This window comes from Camelus bactrianus, chromosome 26 (genome assembly GCF_048773025.1).
Source record: "Camelus bactrianus isolate YW-2024 breed Bactrian camel chromosome 26, ASM4877302v1, whole genome shotgun sequence".
Classification (NCBI taxonomy): domain Eukaryota; kingdom Metazoa; phylum Chordata; class Mammalia; order Artiodactyla; family Camelidae; genus Camelus; species Camelus bactrianus.
Window position 1 is genome coordinate 15,735,737 of NC_133564.1, and position 24,212 is coordinate 15,759,948.

General features: G+C 46.4%; 1 long non-coding RNA gene across 1 annotated transcript; it reads right to left on the bottom strand.

Moving 5' to 3' along the window:
• Nucleotides 1-2,379: 2,379 nt before the first annotated feature.
• On the bottom strand, nt 2,380-24,212 carry LOC123616359 (uncharacterized). Its single transcript, XR_006724329.2, has 3 exons — nt 24,075-24,212; nt 23,603-23,676; nt 2,380-2,900 (listed from the first exon to the last, which is right to left on the bottom strand). It is a non-coding gene; the product is annotated as an uncharacterized LOC123616359 (long non-coding RNA).

Genomic DNA, 24,212 nt, shown 5'->3' on the forward strand with positions numbered 1-24,212 from the left:
GGGAGGAAGGAGGGAACCCTGGAGGAACCAGTGGATTTCCAGCACCAGATCTGAAAGCCCTTTTCATTGTTGGGTGTGTGTGGGTGGAGTGTTTCTGAAAGCTTAGTTATCTGATGTTCCCATCTTCTGAGGCTCCAGCTGAGATTTTATTCCAAGCCTCAAAAGGACTAATATTTAAACAATAATGTGAGATCTGAGTTCTGGAGAGTGAGGGAAGCGTCTTGTCACACAGTGACCGAGGGGAGCAAGGGACAGAATAAAGTAGAACATTAATAGCTAGTGTTTTTTGAGCACTTACTGTTTGATAGGCATTAGGAGATGGGCTTTTTCTGTGTTATCCTATCCTCATAAGACCTGTGATCAGACAGGTAGAACTCCATTTAATAGATAAGGAATCTGAGGCTTAAATAAGCCAACTAGCTTGACATACATAGAGGAAGATTTAAGCCCAAATCAAACATCGAAGTCCAAGTCTTAATCTTTTATGCTATAAAAAGCAGTCTTTGGCCGTTGTTAAAATGGCCTATTTTGTCTAGAAGTTTTACCTGCGAACCCTCGGCATTCAATTAGCTCAGTGTCTCCTCCTTGGACCAGAGTCAGGCGCTAAGTGCATCCGACAGCAGCGGGGGCTGAGGCCACGGAAGCTGGCGCTGGCTTCATGGCTGTAAGGTCAGTCAAACTGTAACAGTAAAGGGGCTTTACACGGAGGACCGTGGGGACTGTCCTTGCCAAGGACTCAGCCTCCACCCACTTCGCAAATGGAAGTGAAAAGCCCTGTATCTCAGGATTAACTGGGTTCTTTTCTCTGTAAATCCTTTCTAAATATTAATCTAGGCGCACAACCCTCGTGGTGAAGTGAATTTCCAGTTAGCAGATGGGAAAATCATTGCAAATCAGTGACAGCCTTGGCCCCTCCTCTTGAGGAAGTGGGTATCCAGAGACTCATGGGATCCAGGATCAGCCCACACCTCAGACACCACCGTGGCTTCATTTTATAGGGAGCCGAGGCCTGAAGACACCGTGCACCTGCTTAGGACCAGTGTCAAGACAAAGAGCTGGCCTCCAGACTCGGGTTCCCGAGCTCCTTCCAAAACTCTCCCGCACCTCCAGCTTCTGGCAGGAATCCACAGCTCCCTTTGGGCCCTGGCCATCAGAGTATCTGTCGCTTCTCTGGGAGAGAGACCAAATCCCATGCAAACAATAACCACACACCTGCCACGCACCGGAAAGAGCTGGGAGCTGGGGAGAGAGGCAGAAGCCAGGTGGGAGGGCATGACTCCAGGGGGAGGTGACAGGAGTAGGGGCAGGACCAGGCATGGGGCCCAGTCTGGGACTGCTGTAGCCCCTCTTCCCAGATCCTTTCAAGCAGCCAGCGAGAGGATGAGGTGGACGGTGGGGTGACAGGAGGGGACACTGGACAAACAGGTTGGTGTCACAGTCATTCAGTTAGGCCACGAATATTTATTTAGCAGCTACTATGTGTGAGGCCCCATGCTTGGCCCTGACGTTTGGCAGGGGACGAAATGCACAGCCCTCCCCATCACGGAGGGAGACAGACAATGAACAGGTGAAAGGGGAAAACACCAGCGATGGTAGAAGCTGGTAAGAGTCACCACGGGTGGGCTCCGCCTCTGAGAAAGTAATGTGTGAGCCAAGAACTAACCAAAGAGAAAGCGCTAACCGAAGACCAGGGGGAAACCATCCCAGGCTGAGGGAACTTGAGAGTGAAGCCAAACAAGAACATTCTTGATGTGGTTGAGGAAACAAGCAAAGGGCGCGGTGGCAAGAACCTGTGAGCAAGGTGACCGGGGGACCAGGTGAGACCAGGGCTGCAGGCGGAGATCAGACAGGGCGGGGGTTCCTGCGGTGGAGGTGACACGGCTCAGCCTGGGGAGGGACCAGCGGTGATGCCGGAGACGGAGGAATCCAGGTGTGTCCTCTGCCCGGGGCGTGGGCGGGACCTGCTGAGGACTGGCTGTGGGGGGTGGGGAGGTGGGGAGTTGACGGTGATATCAGGGATTGCTGCTCGATCCTCTGGGTGGCCAGTGACAGCAGGTACTGAAACGGGACAGACCCGAGGAGAAGGCACGGGAGAGAAGAACAAGAGCACCCTGGGGTTGTTTCACATCTGAAACCCCCACCTAGTACTCACAACAGTGGTCTGATTTCAGGATCATTACATGAGACCTCCCCCAACCTCCCAAAGAGAATGATGCTTCTCCACAAATTATTTATTTAAAGAAAATGGAACACCTGGAGCTCTGGAACCAGAAAGACCTGGATTCAAACCCTTCACTTTGCTACTTACATGTGTGTGAATTGAGACAACTTATTTCATTTCTCTGAGCCTCAGTCTCCTGATCCGTAAAATGGTGACAATAGTGACAATTCACCAACATTCACAAGGTGACTGCCAGGGTTGGGGACAACTATGCAAGTTGCAAATCACTAGGAGGCTCTCAATAAATGAGAGTTAACTATTTTTATTTTGTATTTTGTCTTTCAAACCCATGTTCCCAGGATGATGAGAAACTGCATTTTTTTCCTGCGGCTGGGTTGTTATCGTACACTGGCCAAAACGGGTGCCCTTTTCCAAAGTCCTTCTCCACCTGGAGTCTTCTAAAACTGGGTTTTGTGCCATCGGAAAAGGCTTGGCAGGCAGGCTTGGCTCGGCTGCACAAGCCACAGCAGTTTTGTGTGACTGTGTGTCCCCTGCCTTCAGATTAGGAGGATCAGGTGCCCGGGTCATCCACTGCGGTTCCTGTGGCCAAGGCTGGGAGCTGGAGCCAGAGTCAGTGTTTCTTGCCAAGTTTCCCCGGGTTCCTGCTTTGGGAGTAGGGCTGTCGATATTATCAGCATGAAGATTTCCATCAGCCTTAGCTGGAAGGAAAATTGTATTTCTAAGAGATGAAGAATAGATTAAAGACATTGTAAATGTGGAGTGCATTGCATCTGCCCTGCATCTTTTCATCTGTCCATCCACTCGCCCACCCATTCATCCTCCATCCATCTACCCACCCACTCATCCATCCATCCATCTATCCACTGGTTCCTTCCTGCACCAGGTATCTGTGTTGCGTTCCCATAATACGCACAAGCTAGTAAAAATGTGATTTTTTTTCCCATTTAGAAGAACCTCTTTCTTGGAGTTCATTGACTCCAAGTGTACAAACGCTTGGTCCAGGGAGGGCCATAGGCTAGGGACAGATTGAGGGAGATGCAGCGAGGGGAGAGGGCCAGCTGAGGAAAAGGAAGAAATAAGCTGATGTGGGAAGATGTCCTGGAGTAAGTGGCATTTGAGTTTCGCCCAGGAAGTTGGGCAGGATTTGAATAAAATTCATTTTAGATGGTTTATTCCTTGCCGTTAGAGAAAGATCCCAGATTGGAATTCTTTTATCTGACTCCTTGATGTTTCCTTATTAAAGGTCCAGCTCATAGTATCAGACATCGTGAATAAACCTTCCTCATCTGAATGGAACGTCCTTTTATCCCAGTGTCCCAAGCATTTGACTGGACTGTTAAAGCAATCGTGACCCAGGCGTAATTCAAAATGTATTCTTGTAAAGTGGCAAAGTGAAGCTTTCTAACAGTTGCATGATCCTCACAATAAGGAATTAATGGCTTTCATGAGACTCCTACTTGAATCTTTAATAACAATGGAGGAAATCATGGTCTTGGAAGGAAAAAACAAACATGCTTCTTGACAAATTTAAAAACTTGTTATGGAAAAATAGAAGTGCTTTAGGAAATAAAAGTAGAAGTAAATCTTTAACAACCAAGGCCTTCATTTAATATTCAAGAGCTATTGCAAAATATGAGATGTAGTGTTAATATGCCATTAATTTGAAGCTCAAAAGAACCAGAGAAGAATGGGCTTTGAATTCTAAGGATGTGTATTACAGCAATGTTTCTTAAATTTAAGGAATTTAAAGGGAAATAATTTTTTAGTCCTCTCAGAATTTGCTTGTGAATCCCAGTTTGAGAAAACAATGACAAGAAACTCAGTCTTTTTAAGAAAACACCAAGTGTAAATTGCCATTGTAAGTTTTCTCTTTATAATTGCTAATTTAAAAGAATTATCACTAAGGCGAAAATACAAAATTTAAATCTGGCAGGTGCTTAGGCATCTGTGATTCCCAGTTTAAGGAATTTTATGTTTTAGAAAATTATAATGAGAGTAAATAGGATATCTAGTTGCCTGAGAAAGAGTTGCTGTTTCCTTTAATTATGTGATATACTGAAAAAAAATTAAATTTTAATTGGCTATCACCTGTGGTAAAGAGAAAATAGTAGAATCCAGGGACTCTATTTTTACTTATTGATTTATCATTTATATCCCACCTAATGTGCTTCTGTAAAGATTCGGAAGTTGGCAAAAACCATTATAAATGCTGCAAAACAACACTGTTGCAAGAATTTTTGGACTTACTGATTTATTTCTTTTCCACCAGCGTATGCACAAGTTTAAAATTTTGAAGATTACCCTAAAAGGTTGGTTTCTGCAACCATCTGTAATATCAAACACAGATCAAGCCAATGCTTTGCTTAAGTGACTAACGTGCATCGTCTAAATTATTAAAATGAAAAGTTACGTTGATGTATTTAGCATCTTTGCAACATGAACATGGCCGTGGTTGGGAAATAATATTCCCTTTTACCAGTCCATTCTGTGTGCTACAGCCTGTTTCTCTGATTTCCCTTAAAGGCAATGGCCATATGCTCTTCCTTTTTGAAAGCTTCTTCCTCTCCTAGTGTGTTTGGCCCTTCAGAGACCATCTTGCCACGGCCACTCAAAACACTCCTCTCTGACACACCCTCAAGTATTGTCCCTGTCCTTGGTCTAAGGTCCAGCTTTCAGCAAAATTCTCAGCTCTAATCTGTGGGGGGGGGGGGGGGGTTGGGTTTTGTGGGGTTTTTTGGTTGTATTTTTTTTGTATTCCTTGCAGCTGTCTCAGGTTAGAATTTCTGCACCTACCCTCAACCCAAAGAACCCCAGCCCTGGCCTCCCAGTGTGTCTAGAACTTCATAATGTCTCATTAACGTTTGTCAAGGTCAGTGAATGAAGGGGGATAAGGACTCAGGACCTGAAATGGACTGGGAGACATGTGTGATTATTTGGAAAGGCTTTGTAGAGCCACATAAAAGAAGAGGCAGTCTGCTTCCTCGCAACAAAGTTTAGATTGATCATTTTTGTTTATTTTTTATTTTATGGCCTCATTCCCTCATAAAGGGACTCTGGGGTTACTAGAACAAAGACTACAGCCCAAAATGTGTTTGGGAAAAATGATTCTAATTTTACTGAAGCTGAGAGATCTCTGGAGAACAGCTGCCTCCCAGACTCCAGGGCCCTCCCCTTGCTGCCGGACTTGGGGGCGCCAGCTTCACTCATCTCCAGGTTCTGAAGTCAAGAGAACCCAAGGGCTCACTTGCCTTGGGTGTCCCACAAGTTTCTGGCTCAGCCCTGAATTTCTGCAAACAGTAGGCCTTGGTAGCCACTGTAAGCACCGGAATTAATTAATTCATCCTTTCGTCATCACAAATGTTCATTCGTCTGTTCGTTCAACAAATTGAGCCCCGCACAGGGCACTATACTGGGGTGGGAACTGAGCCAGGTCAAACATAGCTCTAGCCACTGGGTTTCAGTGCACCGAGTGTAAGGAGGAGGAATGGCAGATGCTCTGGGAGCTCAGAAGAGCAGCTCCTAACCCAGACCCGGAGGTCAGGAACGAGCTTCCGGGGAAAGATGAAACTGAAGTGAAGGGTCTCGGCAAGAACAAAGATGGAGGAGGGTATCCAGGCAGAGGAAACAGCGGTCTGGAGGCAGAGAGGCCAGAATCCCCAGGGTGTGCTGATGGCTCTCCAGCCGGGATCATCTTGGATCATCATCAGCCCAAGAATCTCCACAGTCAAAACCGTGCCCCAGCAAGGAAGCAGCCTCCCATCTGGGGCCACTCAACTGAGCATCTCTGGGTTCAGTTACATCTTCCTCTGTGGGGGCCTCCGGGCTCAGCCAGTGGACTGGCTCCTGTTTGGGTGGAAGGCTCTTGTTTGCTGGAGAAGAGGTGATGCATCGGACGCACTAGGGCCTGAACCTCCGCCCACATATGAGGTGGGATTTTCTCTTTCTGCAAGTGGGGAGAAGCAGAGACAGAGCCGAGCTCCCAGGCCCTGTGTGGTTTCCCAGAGTACCCCCCAGGGCCAACAGAACTCCATTTTAATCCATGCTTTCATAAAAACCAGACTTGTCACTCTCACCCCAACCACCTTCTGGAAAGGTGAGAGATAGAGTTTTCAGGTCCAGATTAATGTAAAGAATTCTTGGAATCTACCTTCAGGGACAAAATCCACCTTGCATATGTGGTGGAAGCCTCCGGAGAAGTCACTTATGTTAGTGGAGAGGGTGTAGCTCAGTGGTAGAGCATCTGCTTAGCATGCACGAGGTCCTGGGCTCAATCTCCAGTACCTCCATCAAAACAATAATAATAAAATAAAATAGTAAATAAACAAATCTAATTACCACCCCCCCCCAAAAAAAACAACAAAAACGATGTCTTAAAAAAAAGTCCTTAATGTTAAAGAGAAGTGACAACTGGGCACTGGTGGGGCTGCCTCCCAGGTGACCTCTTCATTCTTCCCTGGGCACGGCTTGCAATAGCCTTTTCTGCTGGGAACCCTACACGGACCCACGGCCATCTGGCCAGAAGCCACGCTGATGGATTTCAAACCCCCAGCAATGACAGAAATGTCACTTAAAACAATCTCCCATCTATTAAGCCAGTGCAATTTTTTTTCTTTAAAGAATAAAGCACAATGCTGGCAGGACTTTAAGGAAATAAGCACATTCGTACATTGCTGGTGGCTCTTTATAGTGGCTCCTCTTTCTTGAGAAAAATCGGACAATATGTAACAAGAGCGAAGAACTCTTTGACCCAGTAATTCCGCTTTGGGGGATATGCTACAAGAAAGTAACTCCAGAGGGAAAAACCTAATATGTACAAATACATACATGGCAGCTACAGTTCAACACAGTATGAAACTGGAAACCGGCCAGATACATACAACAGGGGAAACGGCTAAGCCAATGATGCGGTGACATGAAATACACTACGGCCATGAACAAGGAGAGGTGCCTGGACCCGGCCAGCGCGGTCAGACCTGGATATTTAAGCCATGGTAGAATGTAAAGCGGCCTGCCCCTGCTGAGGGTAACTGTATTTTTTGAAGTAAGTATTCTATGACTATTACAAGATAATCTAAAAGGAAAGATGTTTCATTAAATGTTCATTGGGTGGTTTCTTTGAAGAACGGCTCAAGTCCATCATTGGCAAAGTACATTTTTTAAAAGCAGATGTACGTGTCTCTCTTTAGAAGAAAAACAACCCCAACATGGGATCAAGGGAGCCCCACAGCCCCGGCCTGGGATCGCCATGTCAGGACACTGGGTGGCTACTTTTGATGTTGCTTTGTCTCTGACCTGGGCCTCGTTCTTGCACACCTGCCTCAGACAGAATACACGCATCTCTTTTCTCCAAGCACCTCGGAGGGCATCCCAATGCAAAGGAAGCCTCTTGTCTCATTTCTGCTTTTCGTGGTGCCCAGCAGGAACTAACAAGGGTGGGGACTGAAATTTCTCAGTTTGATTGAGAACGCCAAGATGTCCTCCCCTCCTCCGGGACGGCTGGTCTGTCGGGGCTGGCATCCGCTGTGCCGAAACGCAAAGAAGTTACACACAGGCAAGCGGATGAGCAACAACCTAGTATTTAGGATTTTTAGGGTCTAACAAGTAAGAAGCTTATGGGCACCAATCCTAGTGCAAACTGGGGAGTTCAGAAAACAGCCACAACCAGTTCTCTTTTCTTCATCATATTACGATTAGATTCCAATCCAAAGACTATGGTTTTGGTAACAGCTTTATTAAGATATAACTCACACACCATGCAATTCACCCATTTAAAGTGTAAGATTAATAGAGTCACAGTTGTGCAGTCACCACCACGATCAATTTTAAAACACCTTCATCACCCTGAAAAGGAACCTCATACCCTTTAGCCTTTACCTCCTAGGCCCCCCAGCATCCTGGGTCACATCTGCATTTGAAACACAGAGCCCTGCAGAATATGAGGAGATCGCCATGCCTGTCACCACAGAACCAAACAGAGCCTACTGCACGGGGGTGACCACTGCCCCCCAGGGTGCATCACCCCCACTCCTCCCTAACATCTCTCCCCCACCCGGCTTTGTTCAGTGAGCCACCCTCCCCGAAGGCAGCGGTGTTCCCTGGAGTGGGCGGTGGGCAAGCCCACCGAGCTCTGCCCCAGGCAGGGTGGGCCTGTCTGGACTGAGCACAGTCCTACTCCTCCAGGTGATCGGGTCCAGAATGAACGGGGGACCCGATTCTGCCCAACAGGAATGGGCCTCTGGGAAACATTTCCTCTGCTTTAAAAGAGCCCCACAGGAAGAGACGGTCTCCCGTCTTCGTGCAGGTGTGACGCGTGAACCTGCCCCATAGTTCTGCCTCCAGCCTGCAGTGGGGGGCAACACTGAGGACCGCAGAGTGGAGCGATGGGAAGGCCCCGGGTACTTGGTGAAACCCACTGAGCCAGGGGCCCCAGGGCCGCTCTGCCTCCCAACTTCCTCCCGACTTCCTGTTAGAAGAAAACAAATTTGCTTCTTTTGTTTAAGCCAGCGTGAGTCAGGGATTTAGTTACATCCTAGTGGACATTAATGGAAAAGCCTGAGCTTAGAATTTATAACAAGGGGAACTGCTTTGTCCACCCAGCAACAGGGCTTGTACGTACACGGAGAGAGAGGGGGAGAAAGAGAGCTTTGGTTTCCCATCAAGATACTTCTTAATGGTTTTTTTCACTTGACTTTTTATTGGATAGGATTAAAATTTCAAACCGCCCGGCTTAACACCTGAGGTCTAGGGAAGTAAACGGATGAGAACAAGCAAGCGGATCAGCCACCATCAGTCCAGAGCTGCTGTATAAACCTACACTCACATCAGGAGCGTAGGAAAGCGGGTGGGGGTAGAGCTCAGTGGCAGAGTGTGTGCTTAGCATGCATGAGGTCCTGGGTTCAATCCTCAGTACCTCTATTAAAACAAAAAAAGGAGCGTTGGAGAATACCTATTTCCTGGCACCAGCTCTCATCAACCTCACTGGATAAATAAGGAAACCCAAAGATCTAGTGGTCCCAGGTTTTGCTACTACACAAATGCAAAGCTGTTCACTGTGAAAGTGAGGACAAACGAAATTAGCTTTCTGAGCAGTGATTAGAGCTTCCCAGAGTGGAAAAGCATCTTAGATGAGAAAAAAGCAGGTGGCACCTCCACTTCAGGGTTATCAGGAGCTTGTCTGAAATAGTTTGTAATGAATGGTTTAGGTCAATGAGAGGGTGATTCCAATTAAGGAATTTTCATAGAGAGGAGAAGGCAGCTGCCGGCTTGAGTAAGTGAATGGCCATTATTGTTTGAGATTAAAGCAGCAAACCCTTCAAATAAAGAATGCATTGTTTGGAAGACCTGATTAAGAACACGTCTGAAAACGGACATCAGCATATATGGGAGGGTTGTTCTAACTCTAGAGTTTGTGATTTACACCATGGCATTGAGCTTATCTTGAGTGAGTTATGATATTTCCTGGGTCTCAGCCATGAGATCTCTCATCAAGCTGACCTCATTGAGATAAAATAACCGGAGTTCAGGGTTCGTCATCGTCATCTATCTGGGCATACCCAGGAAAAATAATTAACGAGCCACTGGGTAATGCTTAGATAAAATCTCATTTGGAGGCCCTTGTGGTGAGACTGTGGGGACTGAATGGTGGTGACTGAATTCCATAACCTGTCCTGAAATCTCAGAACCATTCTCTGCCATTCAAAACACAATTCTGCCTAAGACTGAAATACATCCGTTGTAAAGTCACTTCGTGTTTCAAGTGAAATCATGAGCAGGTCTGAACCATGCGGCGCTGGGTGAGAACAGAAAAGAGCTGTGACAAAAGAGGTCTGCGTCAGAGCCACTACGGGACCTCAGAGGGCTTTTCAAAACCCCAAGGAAGCAAATTGTTCATCCACAAATCCAAGTCCTGCAGACAGGAAAATGAACGTGTATCCAAGACCTAGAAGAAACCGAGCTGTGGGAAAGAGAAGATGCTTAAATGAAAGCTGAAAGTAAAACCCACCATTTGGATGGACTTGGAGGCTAAGTGAAGTCAGTCAGACAGAGAAAGACAAACACTGTATGATATCACTTATATGTGGGATCTAAAAAATACAACAAACTGGTGCATATTACAAAAAAAGAAGCAGACTCGCAAATATGGAGGACAAACTAGTGGTGACCAGTGGAGACAGGGAAGCGGGGAGGGGCAATATAGGTGTTGGGGTGTGAGAGGTACAAACTATAAAATAAGAGACAAGGACATATGATATAACATGGGAATAGAGCCAATTAAAAAAGAACAGAAGGAAAAAGAAAACCCGCCATTGCAGAGACCACCTCCATCCTCAGATGACGCTACCCTGAGTTCACCGTGACCATGGCTTTCTCTACGTGTGTCTAACCCTCACCTCTCCAGTACCCAAGTCTTTGTACCCTCCTGGTCCTCCCTCCCTCACTCTCTTTGTGCCTCCTTCCTTTACCTATCTCCTCCCTCCTCTCTTTCTGTTTACCTTCCGCAGGCAGGCAGACGTTCACCAAGGACCTACGAAGCCCCGAGCACTGTTCCGGGGGCTGAGGCACTACAAAGGTCCAAAGGACGCTGTCTGCAGGTCTGCCCCTCTGCCCTTTCCCAGAGGTCATGTCCAACAGCCATCCTCTCAGGGCAATCCAGAGGAGAGTCCTGCTGGAGCCCTGTGGCCACCCCAGCTGCCTCCTGGGTTGGTTCCGGCCACTCGGCAGCATCACCCCTCCCTCCACGCCCACCTGAATCTGACTGGTGGGCCATCCCAGCCCGGATGGGGTAGACACAGAGCCACTGATGATTTGTGGCCGGGACACCAGTGCATGTGGAAAGGATCTGCAGCAGTTTCTGTCTGAAGAGATGTCTGGGCTGGAGGGAGGGGGCATTTTTTAATAAGATATTAATGTTCTTCTAAGATATTAATAAGCAGTAATTAGGGCCAGTGGGGCTTATTATTTATAGCTTAAGACACTTAAGATGTAGGTGGAATAACCTACACTTACTCCTATCATCTATAATTATTCACCCCAGAAAGGGACAAACTGGCAGGATGTCCAAGGAGCAAGAAGACGAAATGCAGCGCCTCCCGCCCCGCCCCCTCCCACCCCTCCCCCTCCCGCCCCACAGGCGCCCAAGGAGGCGCCAGGGGCTACGCTCAGGGTCTGACAGTAGCACTCCAGCTGCCCCGCCTCTCCTCCACTCTCAAGACATAGCGTCAAGAACGATATATTGTTTATCCATCACTCAGCCCAGCGTGGTATTTAAAAATATGGGCTCAGGAGTCCGACTGGCCCAGTGCGAATCCTGACCCCACGGCTGACTAGCTGTATGACTTGGGAATGTTGCCCAAACATCTGTGCCTTGGCTTCTTCTCCTGTCAAATGAGTCTGTTCCTAGTCCCCACCCCGTAAGGCTGTTGGAAGGACTGAAGAAGATAAGACACGGAAAAGGCTTAAGACTAGTGCCTGGTACACTAGGAAGAAATACATGTTGTTGTTTATTAGCCAAGAAATGTTTATCAGACACCTGCTGTGTTTCAGCACCAGGGAAATGGCCCCTTCCCTCAGCCCACTGGAAAGTGGGCCAGAAGATGACCGGTGCAGCCGGTGGTGCCAAGGGGGCAGAGCAGATGGCCATCCCAGTCAGTCTGGGGCAGAGGACGAAACTCGAGAAAGACTTTCCAGAGGGAATGACCTGTACACCGGGCTCCTAGTGACAAATGAGATTTCACTCGGTGGAGGAAGATGGTGACAGGAGAGGGGAGAAAACTCCAGAGAACAAGAGACACTTGCTGGTGGTTCTGCAAGGTTAGAGCAGATCACTGAAGGCTCCCGGTGGCAGAAAGGACCCAGTCAAACCACAAAGGGTCTTTTCTGCCATCCTAAGGGATTTGAGCTTTATCCTAAAAGCCAAGGGGAGGCCCTGAAGGAATTTAAACAAACTGACCCCCGAAGGGTTATCAAACTAGCCTTCTACCATCCACCCTAATCTTCACAGTGTAGCTGAAAGAAAACTTTATTTTTTCCCTTTTGTCGTCTCAAAAGCATTTGTAGTTACACTCGTCTGGGTCTTGAATGGTGGCCGATTTTTCCTGCAGCAACAGTTATGATTTCTATAGGCAACTAGCTAGATAATAAATGCATGCTCCTGCGAGATTTTTCCCCCCATTTCTCCTCTCATTTTGTGCAATCATTTCCTAAAAGGGCCAGCCAATTCTGTTTCTTCAGCAGAGGTCCCTGATGTGGATGAACCCATGGCGGGGCCTTTGGCAGCATTGAGGGCAAACCACTTGGTTGAGCTGTCAAGTCAGTGCAGGGATAATCAGCAGATTTATTTGAGGAAATGTATTTATGGTGCTAAATGGCTGTTCTAAATGGGGCCATTATCTGGCCTCTTCGCGGGCTCTGTAAACGTCCATCCAGAACGTGGCTACCCAGCAGAAGTCCATCACGCTTCCCGGACATGACTTTGAGGCAATATTTATGCCACTTCCAGTCAATGCACACACATGTGCTTGGGTAATTTCAGTCATGTTTCTTGAACGCTTAGGCACAAACTCAATGTCAGATGCTTTAATAAACGTTTCGAGGGCAATCCAAGGCAGAAAGAGAGGGCAGAGCAGAGATTCGCTGAATAGTCAATGGAGTCTAGGGGTTGAAATGCAACTCTAAATTATTCACAGCTTGGAATAAACCGAGAAGAAATCATAACTCTACATCCTGGGGCCACTTTAAAGGACCCCATGTTTCTTCTGGACCTGGGGGCATCCTCTCCACTGGAATTCAAAGAGAAAAGGCCTAGCTGGGTGGGGAACTTGCAGGGAACCATCTGCAAGGACCAAGAGGCTGAGCCCTCTCAGAACAAGCCCCTGAGGGCCTTGGGAGGCACCTCGTTCAAAAGGGAAACTCCCGGGGGAGGGTAGAGCTCAGGGGCAGAGTGCATGCCTAGCATGCAGGAGGTCCTGGGTTCAATCCCCAGTACCTCCATTAAAGATAAATAAATAAAAACTTAATTACTTCTCCCCCAAAATAAAATAAATAAATTTTTTAAATGGAAACTTTTGGGTTCCATGGTTCTACACCCCACCCCACAAATACACTGAGACATAGCTGCTTTGAGATTTTTTTTATGAAATGCTTCTGCCAAACCCCAAAATACCTTCTCCATATGTTCCTGTTTTGTTTCCCCACCTCAAAAGTTTGTACAACAGAAATGGGAACAGATTCTTAAAGAATACACCAGTTTTTATTTATTTAAAAAACGAGTTGTGTATGTGCAGGGGTAAGCTTGTGCATACAGAAACACAGGAATGACGCAAATGGCCATGAAGTTAGGTGCCTCTGACTGATCTGATATCTACGTTTTATGAGAAGGGAAAATTATTATTTACAAAATTACATGAGTACAGAATTTTCACATTCTGGGGGGAAAAGCATTACTCAGAGAAGGTGGTGCATCTGCTTGGGAAACATGCATGGGCCTTTTGGTCAGGAAGCTCAAGTCCTCTGCCTGGTCTCTATGGTTGGGCCTAGGCAGGGAGGGTGGGGAGGGAGGGAAATTGAGGTTGCCCTGCTGAATGAAGTCCGGGGAAGGCAGGCACTGTCCTCTGGCAGTTCTGGAGGGAAAAGGCCTTGTGGGCCTGGAGAATAAAAGGAGGAGCAGATACGGGAGAGAAGACAACATGACAGCAGACACTGAGGGACAGCCAGTGAGAAGGACCCCGTGGCCCGGGAGCGGGGGACTTAAGCCCTGTGATGTCTGATATACACAGTCAGCCCTCAGTGCCCAAGGGGGACTGGATCCAGGACCCCCACAGACACCAAAATCCATGGATAACCAAGTCCCTTAGATTAAATGATGTCTTATTTGCATATAACCACACACATCCTCCCATTTATTTTAAATTATCTCTAGTTTCCTTATAATACCTAATACAATGTAAACACTATGTAAATAGTTGTGAATACAATGTCGATACTATGTCAATAGTTGCTTTTTTGAAACTTTCTGGAATCTTTTTTTTTTTAATATCTTCCATCTGCAGTTGGTTGAATCCACATATGTGGAAGCAGTGGATATGGAGGTCTGGCTGTGGCTGCAAGTCTGCCTTTTCTGAGCAGCGCTTTAAGAGTCTTTTCAGGCCCTAAGCATTCATCACAGTCCAGGGCTGTTGGTGCTTTGGGAAGTGAGAGAGAGGTCTGTTTGGGGTGGGCAGAGCGGTGTGGAAAAGGGGGAGAAGCCCTAGGAAGTGACACGATGGACGGATCACCCAGATTCCGTAAAAGCAGGGATTTGTACCAACAGGTGACTGTGGGGATCCAGCTGGTTGGTACCCATTTCTCACAAATCTGGGGAAGTCATCAGAAATCTTGGTGAAGCCACGAACGTTTTATAGCCAGAGCTTGGCATAGGGCCTCAAGCAAGTTTGTTTGGATATTAAAGAAAAAGGATGATCTGCAGAAGACTGGAGGGTTAGCAGCATCCAGGCGGCCAACATTGGGTTACAGTTGTGCAGAATTACGTGTACGGGTCAGAGGGAGAGGCCCCCTTGCGAGTCATCATTTCCAGATCCGCTGTCTGAGTCTTCCCTGGGCACCAAGTCAACCTATGGCCTGTGATGCTTTTTCTTTCTTTGGCTTTTTAAAATGCCTTTTCAGGTTTTTTGTTTGCTACAAAGGGGAGAATGTGTCTAGTAGACCACAATTCCTTCTTTTTAATTCCTTCAGTTAATGATGTGCGAGTTTCTTGTGCTCTCTAATTGAAGCCATTTTTCCTGCTTTCACAAGTGCAACACATAATTGCCCCAGATATGGAGAAAGGCCAAATGGGAACGAACAAGCACATTGTTTTCAAAGTGCAAGTGATTTTATTGGCTTTTCACACTATAGAAGGAATTTTTTAAAGAATTTTTTAAAAATCAGACAATACAGAACCCTGAAGAAGAAAGTAAAAAGACCTGATTTCCTATTACATAGCTTTTTTTATTTTACAAAAATTTCATAATAGATGGTGCACAGTGTGCAATTGGCTTCATTTCTCATTAGCTCTATATTATGACTATCTTTCTATGTTAATAAATAATGGGGGGGTATAACTCAGTGGTAGAGTGCTGTGCTTAGCATGCATGAGGTCCTGGGTTCAATCCCCACCACCTCCATTAAAAAATAAAGAAAGAAAGAAAGAGCATCATTTTGAATGGCTGCATCGTATTCTGTTGGATAGAATCCCTGCATTTACTTAACCAGACTCTCATTTTTAGACATTTTGGAAGCCACAAAGACATAAAAGACTTTTACCAACATTTTTGCACACTTGTCTGATTGTTTCCTGGAGCTACAACTACCTGGGGAGGTAGTTATTAATTCATTAATCCATGTATTGAATGTTTACTGATGCACATCTCTATTGGCACTGGGAACACAGCAAGGATCTAGATGAACAAGGTCCCTCCTTCCGAGTGGTTAGTCTGCTAGAAAACTTACACATTAAACAAGGAATTCAAATAAAGTGCAAAGAGTGTTCTCATAGTGTTTTCATTCAAAGGAAGTGCACTTTTTTTTTAGGTGAAGGTACTGGGGATTGAACTCAGGACCCCGTGTATGCTAAGCATGTGCTCTATCTACTCCCCCAAGCTACATCTTAGCTAATTGTTCCCGTGGAAACTGTGTGTTAACGCACCCTCCCCTAGTAGGTTTGCAAGCACCTGTGTCGTCACTTCCACAGGCAACCCCATGAACTACGTTCTTTTTCATCTTTGCCAATCCCAAAGGTCAAAATTGCTTCTCATGACCGTGTTCCTAGCAATTCATTATGTAAATAGGTTTCTGGTTACTTTTCTGTTGTCCTGTCCATTTGTTAAGACACTTAGCAACCCTACCTTCCTGTGTGCACAGTTCCAGAAGCTAATTGCTCAATTTCCCAAAGATCTGCTGAAATTTTGTACCTCGAGCAAATTGTTCAGAAACTGAAGTTGGTCCCCAACCTCCCTGACTTCCCTGTGCTCTGTGACCTGCAACCTCCGTGTTTCTTTCCATCCACGCAGCAGCTGCTCTTAGCCCTACTTCCCCTGAGTAATTCCTACCACTGCGGCTGGGAGCTCGGAGGAGGACATCTCATTTACACATACTTGTTCTTGATTCTTTGTATACAAAACGCATCCATGCAGAAGGCTTTGGGTGGATGGAAGGAGGGAATGAAAAAGATAAGAGACTTTTAAGTAATGATCCAGTCTGGAAGGACCTGGGGAAGTTGGTGACTCCCCCAGCGTGCTTATTTAAGCATCTCTTGGGCTACAGGCACGTCCATCGTGTGTGTTCCGTAAGTCAATATGAGAAATACAGTGCCATGCATTCACTCAGCTAATAGTTACTGCGCTCCTCTGAGCCGGGCCTCCGGGTCTGAGGAGGGAATGTGTGTGTATCATTATATGAATATCACACATTATCACACATTTCAGCTATTGTTACATGGGGGGACCTGCAGACTTGGAGAGTCATCTTCCAGGAGGTGGGGTTGGCAGGTCCCACCAAAAGGTGACCAGTTCACTGTCTGGATCTTCAGGGTCTCCATGGTGACTCCCTCACGTGGAAAACCAGATCTGAGTGGCAGAGCATACAGGGAGCCTGGCTTCCCTCAGTAACGAGGAAGATACAGCTCCGGGGTGACCTGAATTAAGGTGCACCCATCCTGCAAGGGCAGCCCCAGTGTCTGTGAAGCTGCAGCCGCCTAGGGAGTGAGACCCTCACCGTGGCAGGATCAGACATCTGCCTTTGGGAAATCTGCCTTTAGCATACCACTGAGATTTTCTGGAGCACGCAGGTGGACCCTTTGTCAATGCCCCTTCAAAAATGCTGGCTTGTCTCCTTTGTACTAAGAGACACTGAGAAAAGGAACTTCTGTGCATGCTCAGGCTAGACTTTTCTTTTTGAGGGATGGACCCTGACCCCAGTGACGATTAGCAGAAGAATCAAAGCCACGTGACTACAGGGGATTTTATCTTTCTCTGCACAATAATATTCTGCTGCTCTCTCTCCTTCTCTTCTGCCTCCCCCTTCTTTTTTGATCTCCCCCAACCCCTTCCTAACCCATAGTTCAGTGACGAGCTGAGAAATGGCCAGACCTCTCAGACCCTATCAAGGAACTATGCAGAGCATAGGCCCATAGAAGCTGGACCCTGCCACCAAAGGGAACCATCCTCTGACAGTGAAGAGAGGGGCCCATGACTGTTGTTTTTACCACAGCTCTTCCAGAATTTTCACACTTCAATAGGCGCATAATATCAGCCTTTGATTTAATTATAGTAGAGCTTTGTTCTTTCGATGCAAGAAATCCTTAGTGATAGGGCCCAGTGAGAAAATATAGAGGTTGTTCTCAGCAGCCCTGATAACTGGAACCCGGAGCCACATCTGAAGGGCAGTGTCTCCAGTTTTTAATTAATTTCAATACAGTTCCTGTGTTATTGTATTTTCTCTGTGTTTTCGTAAATGAATTTTTCACGGATGATTGGGTTATTTGTCTTTTGGCTCTGACGGGAAAGATTTGGGTCTTTGTCTGCCCAGGAACCACACAGCACGCCCGAGCCTGAAGGAGATCACTGCAAAGATGAACCCGACCCTGGGCAAGTGGTTTGTAATGGCCCTGCTGATGGACGGGCCGCACGCAACCTGCCACTCAGACCAGCGCTGGGCCTAAGGAGCTGGGAAAGATCAACCCGACTTTGTCGTCAGAGCTGGAAACAAATTGTTGGGATTCAGAAAAAGACTGCATCGCATGAGAGTTACTGTAGCTTGGCCATCCTCATTATTGGTTTATGGGCTTTTTAATTTTAGACTTTAAAAACATTCCCACTGTTATCTCCTCCAAGGACACACACAGAAGGATAAAGTTACACAACCAGCAAGCTGACAGCAGCCAGCCAGAGATCCAGCTCCCGAAATTGTTTAAAACCAATTTACTGTCACTTTCTCGTGGATCAAAACCAAAGTAAGTATGCATATTCCTTGCTCTCTGTCCCCAAAGGTCAGAATACACATCAGAGAAGGGAGGCCGGCGGGATAATTGCAGTTTGGGACTGAAACTGGGTCTACAGTACAGCAAAAAGGAGAGTGAAGTCCTCCTTAAAACTCTGCTCATTGACAGCTGAGGGCTAGAGGTTGGAATCCTCACCCAGGGTACCAGAGAATAATAAAGACAGAAAACAGGGAGTCAGAGGCCCTGGTCGGAAGCAACACTGGATCTCACTAGCTATGCAAGCTGCAAAAAAAAGAGGAATGGAAGGCAGAGCAGGACTGGATGGCTCACCATCCAGCCCAGGCATTTTTATTGGGTCCACCTGTGTGCTAAAAATTGTTTTAAGCATTGTGATGCAGCTGTGAGCCACAGAGACAGAGGCCTGCTTGCTTGGTCATGTTGGTGACACTGAGAAATGAACAGACAAGGTACCAGTGTGATAACCACGGTGGGAGGAGAAATTCAGGATGCCTTGGCCCCCAACACTCATTGAGGGGTCTGGACAGACTTCCAGGAGCGAGTTGTCCAGGCTGAAGCCTAAAAGCTGAATGGGGGCGGTCAGGCGTTGGCAGGTAAAGTGCGCCAGGAGCAGAGGGTGGACTGTGGGTGCCCAGACCCCGAATCCACAGTGCCGATGGGCGGATGTTTTTATTTCAGGTTTTTACTCAATAAAATCTGTTAACCCATGAAACCATCAAATGTGTCAGGGTAGAATCAAATTACACACTTTGTAGATATTATTGAAGATTTAGGGAATGTTTACCCTTTTTGAGACTTGGCATTTTCCCATAACCACAGGGGTTGAACGAGCCCTGCAAATGGGCCAGGCATGAATAAGAAGGAAATAGAGCTGGGTGAAATCTGTGAGAATTGGAATTTTCTTCTTTATGAACTGGTTGTTTACATTTGCTTTAAAAAATTGATATCCTCTGGCGGATGTCTCTAGGAGAGAAAGCGAAGGCTATTTCTGACCAAGAATTCTTCTACTTTAAAAGTGCTGGCCACACTTAGATGGTGAGACTTGAGATAAGAAATTGTCTAGGTAAATGGATTGGTTCAATAGAAGGAAAACTAATCAGGCGTCTGGAGCGCTCAGATCTACCATCAGCTCCAAGCAGGTCTGCAAGGAAGATACCCCTGGCTCCTGTGAAGATGGAGCAGGAGGGGAGAGGGAGGACCAGAGGTTCTGAATGCTTTGGGGCTTTTAAGAACTGTGAGATCCTTGAGTAGTGAACATTTCAGAAATAAGGTAGACCCAATAAAAGAACTGTGAGAGGACAAATGATGGAAGGGAGGCCATGGAGGAGATGGAGCTAAAAAGCCCAAGGAGAAGAATTAGAAAGAAAAATACAGCCAGAGAAAATGAGGGAAAGGGTGTGATGGAATATGTAGGGTTTTAGCTGCTCTTCAGTCACCAATGACTCCACTATAAGAAAATAAAACAGAATCCATTCAGAATACAAATCAGCTAGCAGACCCCCAAAGAAAGGTATTTCACAGCTGATTTCAATGTTTTGTTCTGATTTTGGTTTTGGTGAATAGTTTTAATACAAGACTCAGAAGAATGTATTTATTAATAAAATAGTTCTGATGGTTTCCATCCCACCACCAATGGTGGAAGAGAAACCACCACTAATATCAGAAAACACTTTGGGGAAATGCTGAAAATTGCACGACTCTGGACGAATGATGGCTCTCCGACACCTGGAGGTGCTGGTGCAGCTGTGTTGGTGATGGGGGTGGGCGTGGTGGGGTGTGCGTGGTGTGCTGAGGGTTCTGACACCAACTAAGATTCTAATCACTGATTATTCCAATGCAAGGGGGCAGGGCTGGGGGGTTTCTACATCACCGAGTCACTTCTCAATTCTCAGATACCAGCTGGGTATCCTAGGATTCAACTCAGTTCTGGCACTCTCTGCCCGGGGATTGCAGCAGATCCCACAGGTTAAGGGCTCAACCCTACAAGACTGCCCGCCCAACTCCCGCCCAGTCCAGACACTAGTCACAAGTCAAGGAGTTTATTCAAGGAGTTTGTCCAGTTTCATCTAAATTGCTGAATCTGTTGGCATCAGGTTGTTCTTAATATTCCCTGTTATTCTTTTAATGTTTGTAGGATCCACAGTGATAACCCATTTCATTACTGATACTGGTGACTTCTGTTCATCGACGTTGTAGTATCTATCAGTACTTATTTTTATTGCTGAATAATATTTCATTGTGTGGATATTATACCATATTTTATCCATTCATCAGTTGCTGGGCATTTGAACTGTTAACATTTTTGGCTCTTATAAATAATGATTCCATAAACATTTGTGTACAAGTTCCTGTGTGGACTCCTCTAGCTTCTAAATTGGTTGGCTACTTTGATCCCAACAGGCCTTCCCAGTTACTACCCACGTTCAGGGCCTCATTGCTGTGTAATTAAGTGAGGCAATTCCCCTGATTCATGTCCCTGAAAGGTAAGCGGATCACGGAGCCTGAGCTGGATTAAGCCCTAGGGTGAAATCTTGAGATGCCCCGACACCTGGACACTCAGGCAGCCTGAACTTGGAGTCACCAAGCTGCTGCAGGAGGTGCAGAAAAAGCCACAGCAGGTGCATAATTTTAGGACTCAGTTGAGAACCTTTGCTGAAGAATTCTTGTGCAATATGTGATTTGTCAATTAGTGTTAATGAATGCACGTACTGTTAAGCAGGATTATTTGCCTCTTGGATTGGTCTGTTCGTATGCACACTCTTGTATTCCCTGGAAATCCTTAGGAGTAGTTTGCTATATTCCAGAGGAAGATTTCATCCCTTGGGATCCATTTCCTCTTCAATTTGTATATAACGCCAAGGACAAAATGACAATAATTTCTTTTTCTTTCACGTTTTTTATCGTTTACCTTACCCAGAGCCACCCCTTCTGAAGTCTGTAAAGGTTCCTGGTGTTAAATGAGAATCTGGTAAGTTCTTTTCATTTTTAATTTTCCTTTTAAAGGGCTTGTGGGTGAAATTATTGAAAGAACTTTATATCCAATAATAGACGGGGTCTTGAATTGACTTAGCAAGTAGAGAAAGGAAGGAGCAGAAAGAGGTTAACTGTGTGTGAATTTATAGATGTTTTGGTGTCTGGGGTCTATGTAAATAATATATTACCTCACTGTAAATATTAACTCTGCTAGAGTCTAGGTCTTTAAACACAAATTACCAGGAGCTCCAGGGAATAAAGGGACCCTCTGTTCTTAATGATCTTTTTAACACCAGCTCCAAGTACTAAGGACCCTGCAGGGAATTCCTGGCATGTGTAGTCCTTAAAATGCTGGTTTCCAGTGTTGAGTAGTTCATAAAGGAACAAAGAAAAGGACTCTTCTCCACGTAAGATAAAAACAAAAAAACACTAGCAATTAATCCTTTAAAAACAATTACAGTAATTGCTATTGGCCTGGAGACTCCAGGCTTTTAAACACTCAGCAATATTTTTTTAAGTAATGAAAGTGGAACTTTTGAGCAAGATTTTAAGTAGAGGCAAGGCTTGTCTGGGACACACGGTTCACATGTGTCCTTCCGCTCTGATTCGGACTCGGCCCGACTGGCTTATCTCTGCCAGCCTCCCTGAAAAAAACACAGCAGAAGCTCCCTCACCCCCCACCTCCGAGTCTCCGAGTCTCGAGTCTCCTTGCCTCATCCCTGCTTCTCCATCTTCCTCTCTTAACTTCTTTGAACCTCAGTTTTCTTTCTTCTAGATGAAAATCTTTTGAGGCTCCAACAAGATGTGTTGTAAAGTGTCTAGTATCTGAGAGGCGTACAATCTGCACTTGATAAATGAAAGCGACCCTTAAAATGTCCCAGCACATAAGACACTCAATAGACAATAAGCCAAGCGGGTGGAAGGGAACTTTTGGAGGTGACGGACATGTTCACAACACAGACTGGGGTGATGGGTTCATAGATGCGTGCCTGTCGCAAAACTCATCAAGCTGTACACATTAAAGGCCTGGTGCAACAGCATTCCTGACGAAAGCCATTCTTGATTTTCCCCCCGAAGGGCACACAGAAAAGCATTTTGTTGCATCAGACCTTCTCCTGGGATTGTCCACTCTGACTCTGCAGTCACAGAGGAGCGCCCAGAGTGAATTCTAAGAGGATGTGGCAATACCTCAGAAAAATAAACTCTGGGAACTCGGTGCCCTATAAAATACCCGCTTTTTCTCAGAGGCAGGGAAATGCAAATTTGGGTCCTCAGGAGGCTGGGCGTGTCCTTCATTCAGTTCATGAGTCATCAGTCACTACTGAGCACCTACAGTTAAGCGCCAGGCAGCGGGGTGAGCACGGGCAATTCCGCCGTGAGTCACCACAGTCTCCACACTTAACGCAGGGGCTTGGGGACACGCGGGGAGAGGGGTAGATGTAAGTTACAAGACTGTGGTACACACATTGTACACGGTATTGAAGGACATCTTTCCTCACCCTTCCTTCATCTGCTTTGTGACCCGGCTCCTGATCAGGTGCTGCCTCACGCAGCCGCACCGTCCCTGGCAGGTGCAGATTCTGACGACGGGTGAAGAAACAGGAAACCCGTTCTCTCCAGAGGGTCCCCAGCCACACTGCAGCTCTTTGCTGTTCATTTCTGAGAAGGACACGGTCTGCATAGGCTTCTGGTGGCCCCTCCTTCCCACGTGTCCCCAGGCTGCCTCCGGGAGAGGCCGTGGCGGGGAGGAAGGAACAGTCTCCCGGCCAATTCCGAGTCTCGACTATGTGCCAAGCCCCCGTGCTGGTGCTTTGGGGCACATTACCCTTTATGTTCACCCAGCCCCGTGAGGTAAGTATTAATACCCTCATTTTGTAAATGAGAATTTGAGATTTTATAAAATTTCCCAAGATCTCATCATTGAGAAGTTGCCGAGCCCACACTCAAAACCAAGTCGATTTGATTCATTAGAAACACCTTAGCCTGGGATGGCCTGTGATCCGAGACACAACATTGTAAACTATACTTCAATTTAAAAAAAAAGTAAATGAAATTAAAGACATTATACATTTCTTTTTCTACAAATATGTGAGCAATCTTCCTACTACCTTAAGAAATACGACCGATAAACTTTCAGAATCTCAAAAACCATTACAATCACCTTCTGGGGTGACACTCCCAGGAGGAGACCTGGAGGAGCCACTGATTTGAGGGGTCAGACAGGAGGGACGGTCCTGTCGGGCAGGTCCCCCCACTGTATGCTGCGACGGCGGCGACAAGCTTGCCTTGAGGTATCATTTTCCCAGAACCCGCGTGTTACACGCGTGCACGTGTTCCTGTACCCAGGGCATCACACAGAACATTAGCGTTGTCCTTCACGGCTGGGTGGATTGTCTGAAACTTTTCCCCCAAAATGACCTCTAGCAAAGTCATTAAAATCAATTTAGATACCCTACCGTGGGTCTCTGTCACTCCAGCTTTGAGACGGAGGCACAGCCAAAATTTACTGACGCAAAGCCCGACCGATCACCTGGTAAAGGAAAAGAGGACACATAGCTTTCTTGTGTTGTTTGACACCCCTGGCTAATTAAGAAGGACATTGCCATTTGACTTCGGGGAAACTAAATGGGAGGGGAGGGGACTGTGTTTTAAGCAAGCCTGGCTGTTAAAGCACGGTCCTCCACTCCCTCTACTTTTTCTTTAAAACAAAGTGGACTTCCTTTGGCCAAATAATTGAGGAGAGTCAGACCAGGCAAGTCTCAGCCATGTGCAAACGTTACTGTCTCATGCATAAAAGTTGAACAAAATGAAAGTAGAATCTGCAAAGGAACCCGGGTCACCCAGATAGCAGCAGAAATGCAACTTTGCATTTCTGGGCAACGTGACGGCTTGTGACAATCGCAGTATGTGTTTTGTTTTAAAACTCACGGTGGCACGAATTCTCTATAAAGCTTCACTCCTTCCTTGGCCTTTTTCCTCAAGCTTCTGTACAGAAATCACTGAATGGAGTTTTAATGTCTTTTCTGTCCAACATCCATCCTGCCTGCATTTCCTTTCGGGGAGCAG